Genomic DNA, 20,094 nt, shown 5'->3' on the forward strand with positions numbered 1-20,094 from the left:
GGAATAACCTGGAATTTCAGCTAGTCCTAGCAAAATGATTTCAGGATGAAAGTGGCAAGTTCCCACAAACTATGGGAAGCCAAAGAAATCTGATACCTGATTAGGAGCTTTTGCACTGCTACTGAAGTTAGAGTATAAAAGGCTCAAAACATGTTTCATCTTGTTTGTAAATTCTCATTGTGACTTATGCTTCCTCGCTCTAAAATCCAATTCATAATTCAAATTGTGATGATGGATTTTTGTGACAATTTTGCACCTGCATGGCTCATAGTTGTCAGAACTGGCATCCGCAGCTGTCAGCTACCCTTAGTCTAGGTGATAGATCAATAGATGTGATCTATTCCTTAACCAAGGGCACCATCTTATTAATATGCAGTCCTTAATTATCCGAAGGGAATATGATCCTTGTAAAAAAGTGTTTGCATCTCATTTCAATATTCACTCTAAACCTACAAATTGTACAAACACTGCCAGCAGAAATATACAGAATATTTCCAGCATTGGGCTATTGAGGATTATCACTTAGACCTAAGAGAACATCAAAGGAATGACACCTCCTCTCCCCCAATAATAGTGCTATTACCAAATAGAAAATTCAAGGTTTTGAGTTTAGCTCAAAACTTATAGCAGGTATTATGAATAACTGCCCCAACACATTAGCCATCAAGATCTCTTTGGCAGAGGTTTATGATTTTAGTAGGACCACCACAAGAATACTTGGATTTATATTCAATCCTGTTGCTAGATTAGTACTGTATGCCTATACTTGGTTTTTTAAAACAGTCAAGTTCCAATTATAAACCATTTTTGTAGTAATGACAAGCCATTTAATTTAATCAAAAAGATGTTATAATCACTAATCTAATTTTGGGTTGTTTATTTAAAGAGGTACGCTGGAGGCAGGAATCCTTAGTTCCTATCTCTTAGCATCTGGCACTTGAATACATAGTGGATATATACACTGCAAAAAGAAGTACAACTGTTGTATTCATCAATCAGTACCCCAATATTCTGGAATCAAATTGCAGGCTCCAACAGAGATTATGGTCAAGGTTTTCTAAACTCTGAAGCAGGATAAGATTGGTTCTAGTTACTATTTGGATGAAAACCCACCAAAGAACACTAAGGTTATAAGGCTGGATTAGAAGTCTTTTTAAAAATGCCCAAAGAAGGTAATGATGGACTACTTCTATAGTATTGCCAAGAAAACTACATGGATACATTCATGAAGTCAAGAAATGATGAACTCAATTCCTTTATCTTTCAGCTAAACCAAGTAACTAAATATTTTGTGTTTTAATACAACTATCAGAATAAATTGTGGAAACTTTTCCTCTAGTTTTACAAATGTGGTTATTTGCATCCCACAAAAGTCGATCTAGACCAGTGGTTCTCAACCTTCCTAATGCTGCAACCCTTTAATACAGTTCCTCATGTTGTGGTGACCCCCAACCATAAAATTATTCCTAAAACCATTGAAAATATGTGTTTTCCTATGGTCTTAGGCGACCCCTTTGAAAGGGTCATTCAACCCCCAAAGTGGTCCCGACCCACAGGTTGAGAATCACTGATCTAGACCAAAGGATTCCCCCCCCCATGATCAGTCTGTAATCAGCCTTGAAATAAACATTGTTATGCAAAACTAACATTCATCAATTCTCCTTCTTCCTATACATCTATTTAATCAAACTTATTATCCCCCATCTGATTCACTGGGATTACAGCATTCACAATTTCTATTTCTGGACATTCTTGTGTGGGAAATTTGGGCATTGTAGTTCCATCTACCATAAACCACAGCCATGAGCCAATTAGAATCAAGCAGCAAGGCAGTAGTGAGTTTATTTTCAGAGTCCCCCCTCCCCCACTCAATTGTCTTCAATTCTGGGAGACTGCTTGGACAAGTCCCTGAAGTTTTCTTGGCAAAGTATTTTGGAAGTGGTTTGCTATTGCCTCCTAGGATTTAAAAAGTATGTCTGGCCCAAGGTAACACAATGGGCTTTATTCTACCCTAGTTAAGGTGGAACTAGAACTCATAGTCTCCCAGTTTCTAGCCTCTAGCTTTCACTAAAACAAAACTGCCTTTGTAACATTATTTATTATTATTATTGGCTCGATTTATATGCCGCCCTTCTCCGGAAACTCAGAGCGGCTTACAATGCGTTAAGCAAGCCTTCATACTTTTTGTATATTCCTGCTTAATAGGGCTTTCGCCCCCCCACCCAGCGGTGTTATTTTTTATACAAAGTCAGTTTATTGCCCCCACAATCCGGGTCCTCATTTTACCTACCTCGGAAGGATGGAAGGCTGAGTCAACCTTGAGCCTGGTGAGATTTGAACTTGCAGTAATTGCAGGCAGCTGGTGCTACTTAACAGCACTTTAGTCTGATGCGCCACCAAGGCTCTTTAACATGTGAAGAAATCAGACATGCAACCATTGTATTTTGCTTCAAGGAGGCTATTAATTAATGGAGTAGTTTAACAGCACCCTATAAACAGAAATAATCTAAAACCTATCTTCTTCTACCATATCTGGTGTACTGGAGAAAAGGAAAATATTGTATAGAAGCTCAATTACTGTACAGAAGAATTGAACAAAAGAGATCACAGTATCAAAGATATGAGCCAATATTTGGTCACTGAAGATTTGGTCACTGAACTAGAGCAAATATTCTGGAAGTTAATGTTAAATGGGCCCTAGAAAATATTGCTAACACGAAAGCTGCAGGAGTTGATGAAGTTTCAATAGAAATGTTTGAGATGATGCTATTAAAGTGCTACTTGCACATTGGAAGCAACTAAAGAAGATAGCAGGGGCCAAAGGACTGGAAAAGATTAATTTGTATTCCAACCCACACATCCCAAAAGGAGAGGCAATGCTAAACAGTTTTGAAACTATTGCATTTATATGAGTTCTAACTTCAACAATATGATGAAATGAGAGCTAAACCTGTGTTCTAGTCCAGAGTTCCCCAACCTTTCTGGTTTAGTGGACCAGTGGGCAGGCAGGGGGGGGGGGCGTTGGTTCTGCATGAGTGGCGGGGAAGCACATGCAGCTGTAGTTGCATGAGTGGTGGGCATGTGCACCTGCCCCTCATGCAAATGGAACATGTGTGAACACACGTGTGATGCTCATGCAAGAGGGGATGTGTGCACATACATACTCACCTGCCACTTCGGGCAGTTTGGTTCTAACTGCTTATAGTCCAGTAGTGGGCCATGACCTAGGGGTTGGGGACCCCTGTTCTATTCTACCCTCAGTCATGGAAGTTCTCTGGTTGACTTTGGGACATTCACTATTTCTTAACCCAATCTATCTCACAGCGTTGTTGAGGGAAAAAAGAAGAGGGGGCAATTCATATGGAGTTGATATACAAGAGGCAGGATATAACTCAAAATAAATAGACTTGCTAATGATACCATTTTGATGACTGAAAGAGAGGAAGAACTGAGAATGTCTTCTTGAAGATAAAAAGAAGAGGGCAAAACCTGGTTTGCTGCTCCACATTTTTTAAAAGAATCAAACTTCACATTACACCAACATGCAGGGCCAACTGAGCACAAATAGGGAAAGGCGAACTTGAAGTAGTAACACATTTTATCTTCCTGACTAAATAATTTATAGAGATATAACTATTTGGGAGAAAGACTGACAGATCTAGACAAGACATTAACATGCAGTGACATCACACTGACAAATAGGCTGTAGGCTACAGCTTTTCAAGTTGTAACATATGGCTATGGATACTGGATCATAAAAAAGCTGAATGAAGAAAATCGGTGCCTTTGAATTGTGATGCTGGAGAACATGGTTGGGAATACCCTGCACTGTAATGAACAAATTATTCAGTGCTAGATGAGGTAAAACCATACTGCTCATATAAACTCTAATAATGAAACTAAAGGTTAGATGTTTTGGACATGTAACTCAAAGGCAACAATCAATGGAGAAGACCCTGCTTCTTGGAAAAATCAGAGCAACTGAGATAGAAAAGACCAAAGATGACAAGATGGTTAGATAATAGTGGCACAAGCATAACTTTACAAGAACTCAACAAAATTGTTACTGACAAACAATCCCATAGAACCAATATCCATCAAGTCATGAATGAACCACAGTAAAGAAGTCTTTGCTACTAGGCTTGTGTTTCTCTGCTCAAATTGCTATTATAGTTTCATCTAAAGGTTAAGACCAGCTACATTAGATTCCCTGCAGATACATTGAAGATGGTCTTAATCAAGCATTAGTTCAGCATCAAACATATGCGAAAGTATTATCCAGTTGGAATATTTGCTTTCCAATATTTTCAGTTATGCCACTAGCGGCCTTCCCATCTTCTTGCTACTGTAGATGATTATGTATAAACCAGAAAGTAAGCAGAATAGGAATAACTGTGAGGGAAAAAACTGTATCTGATCCAACTGAAGATTAAGTTATAGTGAGTACAGATTTGTGCCGAGAAAATGCAACAGGGTTTTAAGATTTAAAAAACCAAGAAAACTTTGCTTTATTAATGTGGAACAAATACACATTCTTGTCAAGCTTCTCCAAAAATATATCAGGAAATTAAAAAAAAATCAAGCAACACCAAAGCATAGGGGAAAATGTAAAGTGACTCAGCTACATAGAATTTTAGAAGAAACAGATGGGCTGAATTAAGACCAGGTCATTATTAATTGCCTAGACAGATTATTTTTGTTGGGTCTAAGCAGGAAGAAACTTCTCACTTCCTGGTCCTTTTAGATGCTGCCAGTAGCTTTTGATAATATCAGTGGTGGTATGCTGCTAGGATGCCGGTTTGAAGACACCGATTTTCAGTGATTCTGCTCTTGAGTGAATGATTCCAGTCTGTTAGGATGTAGCTGCTCCACAGTGCTTGCTATTCCCCCCATCTTCTATATCAAGTTGCTAGATGAGGTCTTCTGCTGATCTAAAGGGAGCTGCTATCATTAGGCTGATAATATTGAGCTGTATATTACATTACCTAGTCAAGTTGAAACGCAATTAAGTTTGAACAAATGTCTGGGGGCCTGAAGAGGGCAAAATAAACTCAGATTAAATCCATCCAAGTTTGAGTTGATATATATAATTCAAATGTGTTGAAATATTGATAGTAACTCTGAATAGAATTGTGTGCATTCCAAATGAACTGGTTCAAGAACTCGGTGTCCTTTTGGACTTATGACTATTACTCAAACAACAGGTAGAGTCTGTGACTAGGGGTGGGGTGGGTTATGCTTATCTTAATCTCCAAATTCTAGTTTTAATCCTACCTGGGCCAGGAGGCTTTAACGATGGCAAGCCATCTTTTCAGCACCATCTGGTTTGATTATTGTAATAGATGATATTTCATGGAGCAGCCTTTGCACAGTCCAGAAGCTGCAGCTGCTTTGGGATGTGGTGACAGGAGTCCTGCTGAGTCAGTTTACAGAACTGCAAAATTGCAATGGCAGTGCTAAAATTGTTGCATTGCTTACCTGCAGGTTTTTGGGCTCAGTTCAAAGTGCTGGCCATCACCTTTAAATCATTATGCTGTACAGACTAGCACTGCAATACTATGCTGCCTTGTCAGCAATGAATTTGCCCGTCAGTAGGGACATATTATGAAGGCTTGCTAAAAATCTGACCCATCCATCAGAGGTCAGAAATGTCTGATGGGTTCTACACTCTGGAACTTTTTTCCCTAGAGGTCTGTGCAACTACCTTCCTCGTTACATTTCAAAAACCCCTCCCGAACAGCCCTCTTGCAAAGAGCCTTTTAAAATCCAAGTTGATTCCTAACAATATCCATTGGGGTCATACAATATGTATGTATTTTATTGTTTGGCTGTGCACCGCCCTGAGTCCTTCGGGAGTAGGGTGGTATAGAAATCAATCAATCAATCAATCAATCAAATCAATCAAATAAATAAATAAATAAATAAATAAATAAATAAATAAATAAATAAATGTCTTTTGTATCAATTTATATTTTTAATCTGTTGTGACCCACCCAGAGGCTTGACTATTAATTTAGTTTTTAAAACCCACCCCCCAAAATAAAACCCAGCTGTATGCCAATACTATGACCACAAAAGGTGGGGAGAGAGAATAATGGCTTTCCAGTAGTATGGAAAGCAATGAGATTGTACTAAATCAGTTTTAACAGAATAACAGAGTTGGACGGGACCGTGGAGATCTTTTAGTCCAACTCCCTGTTCAAGCATATACCATTTCAGAGAAATGGTGTCCAATCTCTTCTTTAAAATCTCCAGTATTGGAGCACCCACAATTTTTGAAGACAAGTCATTCCATTGAATAATTGTTCTGTCAGGAAATTTTCTCCATAGTCCTAGTTTGGTTCTCTCCTTGTTTAGTTTCCATCCATTGTTTTTTGTCTTGCCTTCAGGTGCTTTGGAGAATAGGTTGACCCCTTCTTCTTTGTGGCAGCTCCTTAGATATTGGAACACTGCTATCATGTCATCCCTAGTCCTTCTTTTCATTAACATCTGTTTTAACAGATATTCATTAATTTGGAATAAGCTAAAAGAAGTTGCTCATATTCTTCATTTCAACTAGAAACATATCTAAATTTTATTCAATACTAAGTAAGTACAACAAATCAGTGGTGGGTTTCAAATTTTTTTACTACCAGTTCTGTGGGCGTGGCATGGCTTGATGGGCATGGCAGGGGAAGGATACTGTAAAATCTCCATTCCCTCCCACTCCAGGGGAAGGTTACTGCAAAATCCCCATTTCCTCCCGATCAGCTAGGACTTGAGAGGCAGTCAGAATTTTTACTACCGGTTCTCCGAACTACTCAAAATTTCCGCTACCGGTTCTCCAGAACTGGTCAGAACCTGCTGAAACCCACCTCTGCTACAAACATAAGATATGTTTTGAGAAGACTGAGATAGTTTGTTTCTTTTCTATCAGGTTTAAGGGGTGAATAACACACAATTAGAATACAGCCACAATATTTGACATTTTAAATGTAACAATAAAAATAATTAAAAATACCAATTCCATTTTAAGATCTTTAAAATGACCTTTTATAATACCTTAAAGTGGAAGCAAATTTCAATTCACACATTTCCTTATAATACAGAGAAACAAACCACTTTCACTGGGCAACAGCAGTGTATATTTAATTTGTGACATTAAAATCCTATTCAAGCCTGGGAAATAAATTGCAACTTACAGCAGCAATGAGGTCACATGACTATGCCTATTCAGTTTGTATGAGACTTTTGATTTCAGAAAGTATCAGTAAAATAATTTTCTGTTCCCCTTTTGGGCTGCCAGGCACTGCAGTTGCTGACCTACATTTATAAACACGACAAAGTGGAATTCCATTGCTATTTTTGTTTTTCCATTACTCCCTTGCAACTTTGTCCCCTGCCTAGATTTAGATGTACAGCAAACAAAATCATGCCCCTATCCATCATCAGTAAAGTCAGGGTTGATTGGCTCCTCTTCCAAACCGAGCCATTTCAATGCAAGTATAATCAGATCTGCTGAAAATTGCCAGCAGAAATGCTTACCTTCTATTGCTAGTACTTTTTCTCTGTGAAAAGCAAGATTACTTCAAATTTAAAGATTTTGTGCATAACAATGTTGTCTAGTCTACAAAGTTTTTTAGACTAAATATACAGCACCTGTGTGTGTGTGTTTGGCTTTGTTCTGGACTTCTCTTCCTATTGCTTTCTTAAGCAATGTGGTCTCCCTCCAGTGGCAAAAAATGGTTCTAATTACATTTCAGTCTATAAATCAAAGACGTTATCAGACTTATCCTCAACAGCTAAAAATAGACCCATTGTGCCCTGATGAGGGATGACAAGTCCAGCACTTCATAGTGTACTTGCCAATCCATCTTCACCGATATCTGTTATATATCCATCATACGGAGTTCTCAGATTTTTTTTCTTCTATGCCAGAGCAAATGTCTCTCAAAACAAAGAATCAACATTCTAGCAGTTGTTTACAAGAACTGTGACTTAGAAAGATAAGGAGTAGTGTTATGGTAAGCAAATAGCAAAAATAAGTCACATGGACCAAAAAAAAAATCATTCATTACAAAGGGAACACACAATTGATGTCAAAACTGAAAATTAATGGATCAGTTTGATCCCTGTCTTCTGAGAGGAATCACTATGTCTAGTAGTAAACAGCCATTACAGGTAATCCAGGCAAGTGAAATCAAATCTGGTCAAATATCTCATGAAGTTTTTGTTGGTTGTTGAAAAACAAATCTCTTTTGAACAATTGATTTATTCAGAATAAATGCTCATTGAAAGGTAATAAAATAAAAATGTAGATGAACTTGAAAATAAGGTGAATTTTTAATTTGTTTGAGATACTATTGTGAAAACTATCTAAAAATCAGAGTGCTCAAGTTCATGAAAAAAGTTTTTATTGGAAATGGCTAAAATATAACATCAACATTGCCTATAAGGGAAAAATAAACCTGGGTTTAGCATTGAATTTAATTTTCACACATTTAAACTATATCTCATTTATTATCAGCACAATAACCATAAACGCTAATTCTCATGCTAATCTTTTAAATTTTATTATCACAGGGATATATACTTGTTGACATTGAGTCACTTTCATAATTGTTTAGCATACTGTAGTTTTAGTCAAACCACTGAGTGTAAGACACAATGAGGCATAGTGTTGCAACACCAATAATATTCTGTTTAGAGACAGAGTTGAAAAATCATACCAACTATTATGCTTGGAGCTTTAAAAATCTTGGACAATTATGTCATCTTGTTAGGGGATTTAAGATATATATTTCAGTTGGTCCAAAGTTTATTGCAGAGTGTACACCTCAAACTTTGTTTCTACATAAAAGAAAAAGATGTGCCTGAGAGTCTTGATGACTGTGTTCCCAGAGTTTTCTTGGCAGGGATTTGCAATTACTTTAAAATTTCTCAGTCTAGCCAACATCCTTAGAATCTCCAGGTAATTCTTCTACCCAAATATTAATCAGGGTAAAACCTGCTCAGCTTCTCAGATTAGCCAGGGTCAGCAAGGTGTTGTCACCTTCTAAGGTGCATATTAACTATTAATGAAAGTTGACTTGTGTCTGTGCTCCAAGCAAGTATTGGATCAAATGTAATTCTATGGTTTCTGAAAGTTTCTTAGGAGTTGCAATAGCATGGTTTTGGATTGCCTAAAGCTTTATAATGGATTGCAAATTGCCAGTTCATTCAAAATGATACATCTATGGATACTTTTAAAAGTCTTCATGATTATGTCTTTAAATAGGGAACTCCAGGGTGAATTTGTATATTTATTTATTTATTTATTTATTTATTATATTTCTATACCGCCTTTCTCCCGTAGGACTCAAGGCGGTGTACAGTCAAGAAAAATATAGACACACAAACATCATAAAATTGCTAATTAAAATTGTTACTTAGTTTGGTCAATTAAATAAAACCCAGAATTAGATAACATTTAAAAAATCATTTGCATGTTTGTATGTTTAGCCCTGCCTGTTGGAACATCAGGGTCTTGAGGGCACGGCGGAAAGCACGGAGATCAGGGATATTCCGTATCTCCGGGGGCAGTTCATTCCAAAGGGTTGGAGCCCCCCCAGAGAAGGCCCTCCCCCTGGGAGTCGCCAGTCGACATAATTTGACTGACGGTACCCTGAGTAGTCCCTCCCTGTGAGAACGAACTGGTCGGTGGGAGGCTATTGGTGGCAAAAGACGGTCTCGTAGGTACCCAGGTCCTAAGCCATGGAGCGCTTTAAAGGTGATAACTAACACCTTGAATCGCACCCGGAAGACCACCGGGAGCCAGTGCAGCTCGCGTAGGAGAGGTGTTACATGGGCGTAATGAGCTGCGCCCATAATCACCCGCGCGGCTACGTTCTGGACCAGTTGGAGCCTCCGGGTGCTTTTCAAGGGGAGCCCCATGTAGAGAGCATTACAGTAGTCCATACGGGAGGTAACTAGGGCATGAGTGACCGTGCGCAAGGCGTCCCGATCCAGAAAGGGACGCAACTGGCGGATCAGGCGAACCTGATAAAAGGCACCCCTGGCCACGGCCGTCAAATGATCTTCTAAAGATAACCGTGAATCCAGGAGGACACCCAAGTTGCGGGCCCTCTCTGTGGGGAGCAAGATCTCATCCCCTATTGTCAGTGATGGTACCAGCTGACTATACCGGGACGCCGGAACCACAGCCACTCGGTCTTGGAGGGGTTGAGTCTGAGCTTGTTTCTCCCCATCCAGATCCGCACGGCCTCCAGGCAACGGGACATCACAGCAAGGGCATCATTGGGGTGGTCTGGGGTGGAGATGTATAGCTGTGTGTCATCAGCATACTGATGAACACTCACCCCAAAACCACGGATGATCTCACCTAGCGGTTTTACATAAATGTTGAACAGAAGGGGTGAGAGGACTGACCCTTGCGGCACCCCACAAATAAGGTGCCTCGAGGTCGACCTCTGCCCCCCTGCCAACACAAACTGCGAACGGTCAGAGAGGAAGGAGGAGAACCACCGAAGAACAGTGCCCCCTATTCCTAACCCCTCCAGCCGGTGCAGTAAGATACCATGGTCGATGGTATCAAAAGCCGCTGAGAGATCTAATAGGACCAGGATAGAGGAGCAACCTCTGTCCCGAGCCCTCCAGAGATCATCCACCAATGCGACCAATGCCGTTTCTGTGCTGTATCGTGACCTGAAGCCCGACTGGAACGGATCCAGATAGACAACTTCATCCAGGTATCGGGGTAGTTGTCGCGCCACCACACTCTCAACAACCTTCGCAACAAAGCGAAGATTGGAGACTGGACGATAATTTGATAATATAGCCGGGTCCAGGGAAGGCTTCTTGAGGAGGGGCTTCACAACCGCCTCTTTCAAGGCGGCGGGAAAGACACCCTCACTCAGGGAAGCATTTATAATCCCCTGGAGCCAGCCTCGTGTAACCTCCCGGGAGGCCAGTACCAACCAGGAGGGACACGGGTCCAATAAACATGTGGAAGCATTAAGCTTGCCCAGAATCCTGTCCACGTCCTCAGGAGCCACAGAGTCAAACTCTTCCCAGATAACGCTCTCAAGACCTGCCCCCGTCTCCTCCCCTGGATCTACCCAATCGGAGTCCAGGCCTTCCCGAATCTGAGCGACTTTATCATGCAGGAATTGTACAAAATCCTCAGCTCGACCCTTTAAGGGATCTTCCCGTACCCCCACCTGAAGTAGGGAGCGGGTCACCCTAAACAGCGCAGCTGGGCGGTTCTCTGCAGATGCAATAAGAGCGGAGAAGTAGCTAGACTTCGCCGCTCTTATCGCCACTAGGTAGATCTTAATATAAGATCTCACCTGTGTTCACCTGTATATGCTTATTCTGCAGTTCATACCACTGAATTCAATACTTGTAGTTACTTTGGCTCTTTTTGCCATCTACAAAATACATCCTCCAGTTATCTATAAATGTATATCAAAGCAGGCTCTCTGTATGGTTAGGTTGACACAATGTATTAAGCCACATTTTGCTTTTAACCTTTTTAAAGTTAGGCCTAGTCACCCTGTTTACACAATGTTAATCTTTACAAGGTAATTTACAAATCCCAGCAATTGGTTTTACACATTGTGCTAAGCTAAAATCACACTAAATACATTAGAGGTTAGTATGCTATACAAAAACCTCTACAACGAGATTAGGAGAACACTCAGTGAAGATAGTTTATTCGGAGATGTAGGATTTCCAAGCCTACTTACCGGCTTACATTTGTAACAATTGTTTTCAGTGGGCCAAATAAAAGAAAGAGTAAGGTTATTTTCTACATGAGAGTTATTCTTTTTGATAACTTTGGATGGTGAGAAACCAAAACATTGTAAAAAACAACAACAATTTACGGTATCTTTTTACCCCTATAATATTGCTGTTTCTTCTCTGAAAAGTAGCCTGATCAATCTTTGGCCGACAGTAGCCAACCAAGCAATGGAATTCAAGAGATTAAATCTATTTACTTTACCCCAAACTTTGCATCTGCAGGCATTACATTGGAGGCACTCAAGTTTAATTTGGTGCTCCCCTTCAAGTTGGAAAGGTTAACTATCTTTGGCCATGAATTCTGTGCACCCTTGAGATTAAGGGCCACCAAAGCGAGAATTATGCTATTATTGATTCTCTTCACCTCTTCTCCAGCTCACTAGAGAGACTACATTAAACAAACATCAAGCCACTTCCTCAGCTTGGTGTGCCTCTTCAGCTTTAGTAGCTGGGTGAATTCCCAAGGCTTCACTTCACCCTTTCTGAAACCAGCCAGTGGACCAACAGGTGTAGCTTACCTTATGTATGTCATCCTGGGAAACAGGTTTAAGTTATTATCCTAAACAAGGGATCTCTAGTGGGAGTAGGTCGAAATCAATAACCCTGATCTTTCCACGGCAGTGCGAGGCGACTGCTCAAGTTTATGGTAAATTCAGAAGAAATGGGCTAAAGCTGTTTTTTTTTTTTCTCTAAAGCGGGTAATAAAATTATAAAATAGCGACGGCATCGCATCTTTTAAGTTCTTTTATTTCGGCTCTCCTTTCACTGAACGCTTGTGTTGCGAGACAGGCGGCGGCTACTAAAATAATGGCTTCAGCGTACATCCACCAAGGATACAGTTACATAAACAAACAGGCGGATCAAACCAACCTATTTGTTTTCCAAATGGTTCGGTTGCGGCTGCTACGCGTTTTGCTTTTTTTTTTTTTGAAAAGTTACCGAAACGAATGCCCTGCGCCTTTCTCGCATTCCCAGCCTTGGGTTTTTTTTTTTTTTGCTTTGCTTTTCTCTGTGAAAAAGCGGCCGGGAGCGACCTGCGATTCTCACTCCCTCTCTATGGAGAATTAGCTAACACACAAGATGGACGGAGCAGGCAAAGCCATTCGAGGCGGTGCTCACCACCCAGCCAGGGAAAAGGCCTCGGCGGCCGCTCTCACGCGACTAGACAAGCTGAGAGAAAGGCGGGGCCCGCTAACCGCTCCCGTCGCCCCATTGGCTCGCCTTTTGTATCATCTTTGCATGTCTCGGAGCCTTCTTTTATGCGTTCGGCTTTGCCACGTGATCGGAGAGGTGGTCGGGACTTCCTGTTTGAGGTCAGGGAAGGGAGGGGGAGGGATTCTCGCCTCTCTCTCTCTCTCTCTCTCACTCTCTCTCTCTTTCTCCTTCGCTCCTTGCTCCCTCCCCCTCGCCCCGTTGTGGTCTCGCGCTGGCTGCCTGGCGGGGCTCTTGTCAGTTAGTAACAAAATGGCTGCGGTGGCAGCAGCTCTGCTCCTGAAGCGGAGGGCACAGGCGGCGGAGGCGACGGCGGCTGCTGCTGCTGCTGCTGCTGCTACTACTACTACTGCAAGGAGGAGTGGAGGGCCGGCTCGGCGGCATCACTGAACACAGCGGCGTTGCTTGTCCTGCCAGCGGCCCAACCCCTTTCCCTTACAAGCGAAAGCTCGGTCCGAGGAGCCGTCCCTGCGGCTGCTGCCTCCATAAATCCCCTTGGTTCCCCCAGAGAATCTCGTCAATCGCTGGGGAGGGACAGGAGAGCGGCGAGCGGCTGCTGCTGTGGATTCTGCTCTTAAACTGGGTGGATCCCGCGGGGAGAGGAAACGACTGACGGACCTCCTTGTGAGAAACTCAGCTGCGGGATCGCCCCGGGTTTGGCGGATCCTGTCTTTGTGAGAAAGAGACTGGATTTTGCCTTCTTCTCTGGATCCACCTATGTTTGGCTTGTCTGGGTGGATCCGTATGAAAGAGAGTGGTGGGCTCCTTCCTCACCACGAAGCCTATTTTCTGGATCCTTTTTAGGATCCCGGTACATGAGAGAGACTGCTGGAGCTCCCTTCCTTGGATCCACGTATGAAAAGCACTGCTGGTGGGTTTCCCTGCCATTTGTGGATCCTTGCCTGGATTCTTCTCCCCCTTGGATCTTCCTGAAAGAAACTGTTAGATCTTTTTTTTTTCCTGCTTGTGTTCTACGTCTCGCTTTCCTTTAAAAAAAAAAAAAAGACTTTACTGGGTACTTGGATCTCTGTCTCAGAGTCTTCTGGCTCTTTTTTGTTTTTCTGAGCTAATCTCCTTTAAACTTTTGAATGGGTTCGATATTATCCATTTTAATTTGCACTTTTGAAAACAAAATATTCAGATGCTCCTCCATGTAAACTGAGAATCTACCAACACCTTTTTAAAAGCCGTACCCTGAACAACTACAAAGCATACAGATTTCACGCTCATCCTGACAGTATATTTTTGCTGCAACCATCTATGTTTAATTTTAAAAACAAAATTCTCTGCGCAGAATTTAGCTGAGAACTCATAATTGTGAGTTTTGCTTCATTGAAGAAAAATAATATTCTTGTTTTGGAATTGGACCTGCCTCTGCTGCACTTATCTTCTGGGCTGGAAATAAAACTGGAGCATACAGCTCTTCTACTGTTGGTTTCTTGTCTGATTTTCCCAACCCCCTTCCTCCTCTTTTGTGGCAGAATATTTTTGGTGGTTTTTGTTTTTTGTTTTAATTTGGAACGAGCATAGATATTTAAAAAAAACTGACTTTATTGGCCGTGAGAGATTTTTTTCATATTCAACGTGAAAAATACGGGTATTTTTTGTAAGAAAAAGCATTAAAAGAAAGGAGCACGGTAGTGAAACTCCCAGGCGCCAGACAAAATATTCATTTGTTCTTTTTCAAGGAGACCGAGTAGAAAGCTGCCAAAGAGCCCCAGAAGGAAACAAGCAAGGTAAGAGAAGGACCATTCACATTCGTAATGTGGGGGCAGAAAAGTTACAGATGGAAAAAGACCTCTTATGAAGTTCAGTGCCTGCAGTTTGTTATTAAGTAGCTCTTGATCCAGGACTATGTAACTCTTAATCTGTTTTTTAATCATTATATAATGATTAAAATGAAAAATTAACAAATCTCCCTCTCAAGCTAATGTATTCACAAGCTAAAAATATCCCCAATTGACAGCTTCAGATACTTTAAAAACTTCAATTTTTCTCATATTCCTTGCTACTACTGAAAACTCCAAATGCCTCATTTATGAAAAAAATATGGAAGAAAATGGAAATAATGAGAAATGATTTCTTTTGAATTATTAGGGTTTGCATGCTGTTGCTAATAACTCTTACTATCATGTGGTGTGCTGTTTGGAAAATAGTGATAATTAATCTTGGCAATTTCAGTATAAGTATTGCTAGAATAGAGAAGCTGATTGAATGTAACCAAGTGGTCAAAACTTGAACTTCATCTATGATTAGTTACTGTTGGGCATTTAAATAATGAGTGGTGCAATTCTGTATAGACTTATTTGAATTAAATTCCATTGTGTTTAGTAGGACTTATCAATTGGTATGCGCAAAGGAGTACAGCCTCCCCCCAAGTAGTTTTTCTGATGTCTCTATTTCTTTGCTGGAGTATTCTTAATAAGAATAGATTTTTCCCCTTTTTATATAGTATTTTTGATTAAATGGAACAAACAATGATTAAAAATAAACACAGAACTACAATGACAATTTGCATGTAATTTTACTATGGAACTTTGCTGAAAGTGTACCCAAAATCCTTGGGTTATTTAAATCAAAAGCTAGGCTCTCTAGAAACATAGCTCATGCATAGAAGAGTATTATGATACTTTTAATATTACAAAGGTGACTAAGGCTGATTTAAAATTCCTTAATGTTTTTGTCATTTTATAAACAGAATGCTAAAGGATGGTTTGATTACTTAAAAGTCTGCATGTGGAACAGCAAACAAAATAACATCTCTGTACTACTCTAGACAAATGTTTTTATATCAATAGATTCATAACATAGAAACGTAGATTGTGAGAAATACCTACATATGAAATAAAGCATCTATAATTATTGAAATGTTTTTAAAAGCTGATAATGTGTTTCATTATTTCTGCATATTTGAGTTTTTGCTGTTGGTTTTGTCCATATAATATAATTATTTCCATCAGAATTTAGAAAAATGAACAGTTTTACACAGGAAAAACCCAAGACTTAATATAACTTGTTACAGGAATTTCTAATAATCATCAGAGTTGAGGGTCTCTCGGTTCTGTTTCAACTATATATTCTCAACTTTGATCTAAAATGCCTCAGAAATATTTAAATTTCATTCATAGATACAAACATGTTTTATTGCTATTTTTATTCTCATTTAAATTTTCTACACAAGTATATTAGTAACCCTTCAATTAACAAAACATTTTATCATAGGTAACTTGAAAAAAAGGCTATTGCCTTTTAAAAATTCATTAAAGTATTTTTCTTTCTTTCCAATGTAATTATAGTTATTGGTACATTTTGGTTAACTTTTTACATATTTGTAACATAACATGCTTTCCATTTTTAATTACTATGTTAAGTAGACTGAACAAAATACAAGATTTCTAGTTTTGCAATAATTTTGTTGCATTCTTAATTTTAGTGAAAATATGTTTTCACTGATCAAGAATTAAATGAACTTAATGATAGGGTTAGTGCAATATAAAAGACAGAAATGCATTCTGCTTTCCCTTATTGATTTTTCATATTTCCTGAAAAAGAATAGTCAAGCTGAGAGCGACTGACCAGAGCAAAGGAATAGTGGGCTTATAATAGATATAACTCAATGAACATGTCAATGCAGTGCGCAGCAGCTATGAAAAAAAAAATGTGAATTCCATGCTGGAGATCATTACAAAGGAGCCACAAATAATACTATTCTGTAGTGTTCTGATGCAAATATATAATGTGACCATATTTGAAATGGTATATATGCAGCCAACAACTGTGTACTAAAAAGCATATTATCAAGCTGAAAACAGTGCAGAAAATGGTAACCGTAATTATTAGACAATTCCATCATTTTCATATGTAAATTATCATTTAGTGCTTTTTAATTGAGAAAACAATGCAAAGTAATTGGGCAAAATAGCGGTATATAAACCGTACATGGTATACAAAGAAATTGATGAAGTTTTTCTTTTTCAAAATATAAGAATCGGTTGCCAAATGATGCTGAGTGTTGAAAATGCTTCTTGACACATCATATAGATTCTGAAATGTATCACAACATACAGCTATAGCCAGCAACTTTGATAATTTTAAAAGGGATTATATATATTCATGCAGAAGAAAATTGCTAGTAAATATGCTACCTTCAGGATCAGAGAGAGCATGCTTAGACTATCAGTTACTGAGAAACAGCAGCAGAGGAAGCTGTTATTCCTTTCTTTTGGGATTTCCATTGGCCATTATAGAAATAAATATTGGACTAAGTAGGCCGGTGATTTGATTCACTTAGGTTCTGGTGTCAACAAGCAGTCTGCAAAGCACTTTAAAACAGTTAATTAAAATATCCCAAATGTAAGTTTGTTCTTCCTCACAATATGAATGTTGGAGGTCTGATATTGATAAAAAATACTATGTCAATGCTAGTTTATCAGCTAAGCAGGCACAATCTCATGAAGGGTATTTGTACTCTTAAATCATAAACTCTATAAGCTGTATATACTATATCTCTTGTGATTCAGTAGTCATGCCTTTGTGAAATTCATTACAGTTCTTGAATAGATAAGCTGATAAAAGAAAAGTGAATAATGCACTTACCTTTTGGTGAGAAATTCTGCTTTGAACCTTAAAATGTGTACTAATAAGATAAATATTCTGTATTTTGAAATTCTGTCCTTGTAACAGATTTTTTATTGGGTGAAAGAGATCCTTTCACATAATAATCACTATTTTCCCCATAGAAAGCAGTAACTTTTAATCTTTAATCTGCCATTGTAGCTAATGTACCATTTTGCATCAGTGATTAACATTGCTGGGCAGACAAATATTAAGGTATTAATTAAACTTTTCAGCTATTTTTGCTGATTTAAATCTTAAATTATAATACATCAGTATTATAAATGTGTATCATAAATTGAAGGTTTTACATGGTAAGCATTGGAGTATCATATGTCTAACAACAGGTTTTTTGGGTGTGGTGTCTTTGGATGTGTTTCAGAGATTCAATATTTTAGCCAGGTGTGAAAAAAGGGCAAAAAGGAATACTCACTGTAGCAAAGTGCATATAAATATTTTTCCTTGCCTTAGTTAAAGATGCAAACAAATTTCCCTCAATGGACAGTTCACTTTTATTTACAAGGATTATTGTTTCCTTAATGATAGTAAGCTGTAGGAATACAGTTACTAAAGCATCAATGTAGATATAATTTGGAACTCAGCATCTTAATGGAATAAAAAAACAAGGCCATTGAGAAGGAAGAATGAATAATACCTAAAATTGCATTTAGTTGTTCTCTGCAGCTGGTCTTGTTGAGATAAATATGCACTTTTCCCAATACTGTCATCTGGCTGCTTTCCAAAACAAGCTGGAGGAGCAGGAGGTCAGGGGTGGGGCAGCCTTTTCCTTCAGCAAAGGCGGATTTCAGATGGAAAGAATTGCTAAGAAAGTCTCTGTGAGAACACTTACAGACTTAATGCTTAGCTTCTACTCATTTCAATTCATCCAAAGAATAAATGCTAATTTCTTTGCCTTTCAAACCTGTCACTATCCTAGTTGATACTATTACTTCATATAAAGCAATTTTAAATATTAAATTTAGTATGTTTTGGTGAAACCGGAAATACACTATGAACTATATAAAATTATTGTATTGGCTGCTGGTTAGGATTTGCATTCCTTGCTTTGCAGGATGTTAGCTTGTGATACACCATCAAGTTGTTGTTAAAAACTAAAATCCATATTACAAGATAATGTCATACTTGAAACCTTTTCCCCCTTGGTGTTGAAGCTGTAGAAAAGAATTTATCATTCTATTTTAGTACTATAGATGAATGATAAGAAACCTCTTAAGTGCCTGATGATGATGCAGTCTAGCCAATTTAGTATCAGCTGATGCCTTTTGGTGATAATGTCTTGAGCTTTGAAGTAACTTTATAAAGGTATTTAGCTGGGTAAGAACTGAAAGACTCAAATGTTTTGTTGAATTGTAACATGCTCTTGATGTAACAAACTGATTTACCAAATTAGTTTTCTGTGATGCATGACTTTTGCATTTATGCATAAATATAGCAAGTTGTAGAGAAAGATGAATCACCATTTAAAAACATTCTAAATTGGATTGTTCATTGATTTCAGTGGAACTTGCTTTAAACTGTGTACTAAGAGCTGGGATTTAGAGAGCCACAAAATACTATTGCTGACATACAGGGAGATAGCAGATTTTTATATTTCTTCATTCCTCTAGTTGTGTCTATTTAGAGGAGTGCTTGAATTTTGTTTGTGTCATGGGATTGGATGACAGTGAGAAACTAAAAAAAACCCACACTCTTGGACATTTGGCATGTTATATAGTTCTTTGAACTTTGGTCAACATTTTGAATTAAAACAATATTTTCAACTGTGAACTTCCAAATACAAAGGTATTTTAGTAAGTTTCTGTTCTGTGGTCATACTGTAATCAGTTATCAGTTACCTATTTTCATCTTCTCAGTAAAAGCTATTGGGAAAATCATCAGATGTTACTATGTAACAAGTCATTTTTGTGTTTTTATTTTCTCTGCAATCTAGAAGGTTAACCTTGAATACCCAGTTGGGTGTGGCTTTGTATCTAAAGAAAGGATTCAAAGTGAAGGAAATAAACTTTAGCCTTTGAATCATAAATAGTCTGCGACATATAGGTCGGTTACCAGAACTTCTCTTGTTATATTTTACAGCTGTGGAGAGCTTAGGAGTGAAAGCAGAATCCGCTATAGAAGTAATGTTTTATGGCTGGCTGCCCAGATTGTCTAGCTTTGTACACAGCTCTGTGGTTTGTCTTTGGAGGGCTAGAAAGGTGAAACGTATTCTTAATAAACATATCTCTGCAGATTTTTTTCTTTTGAAAATATTGTTTTGTCATTTAATTTTTAAATAAACTGTACATAATCATAAAACACAACTAACAAATTCTAGGTCAAGTTTTTTTACATGTCTAGATTGCTTCTGCTTATTATTCAAGTTGAAAACATTTTTCAAGAATGAGCCTAAAAATAATTTTAGCTTTTTTTCAAATTAAATTGATTTCCTTGGAGTAGCCATAAAAATAAAGCTATTGTTAGTACTTG

General features: G+C 38.6%; 1 protein-coding gene across 3 annotated transcripts in view; it reads left to right on the forward strand.

Moving 5' to 3' along the window:
* Positions 1-13,185: 13,185 nt before the first annotated feature.
* The window catches only part of TNRC6C (trinucleotide repeat containing adaptor 6C), a 148,341-nt gene continuing 141,432 nt past the window's right edge, over positions 13,186-20,094 (forward strand). For all 3 annotated transcript variants that reach the window (XM_070937513.1, XM_070937514.1, XM_070937515.1), the window contains exon 1: positions 13,186-14,729. The gene's annotated coding sequence lies outside the window, so the exon portion shown is untranslated. The remainder of the gene's footprint in view (positions 14,730-20,094) is intronic.

Source organism: Pituophis catenifer, unplaced genomic scaffold (genome assembly GCF_029215685.1).
Source record: "Pituophis catenifer annectens isolate HBS135680 unplaced genomic scaffold, rPitCat1.0.hap2 SCAF_2, whole genome shotgun sequence".
Taxonomy (NCBI): Eukaryota; Metazoa; Chordata; class Lepidosauria; order Squamata; family Colubridae; genus Pituophis; species Pituophis catenifer.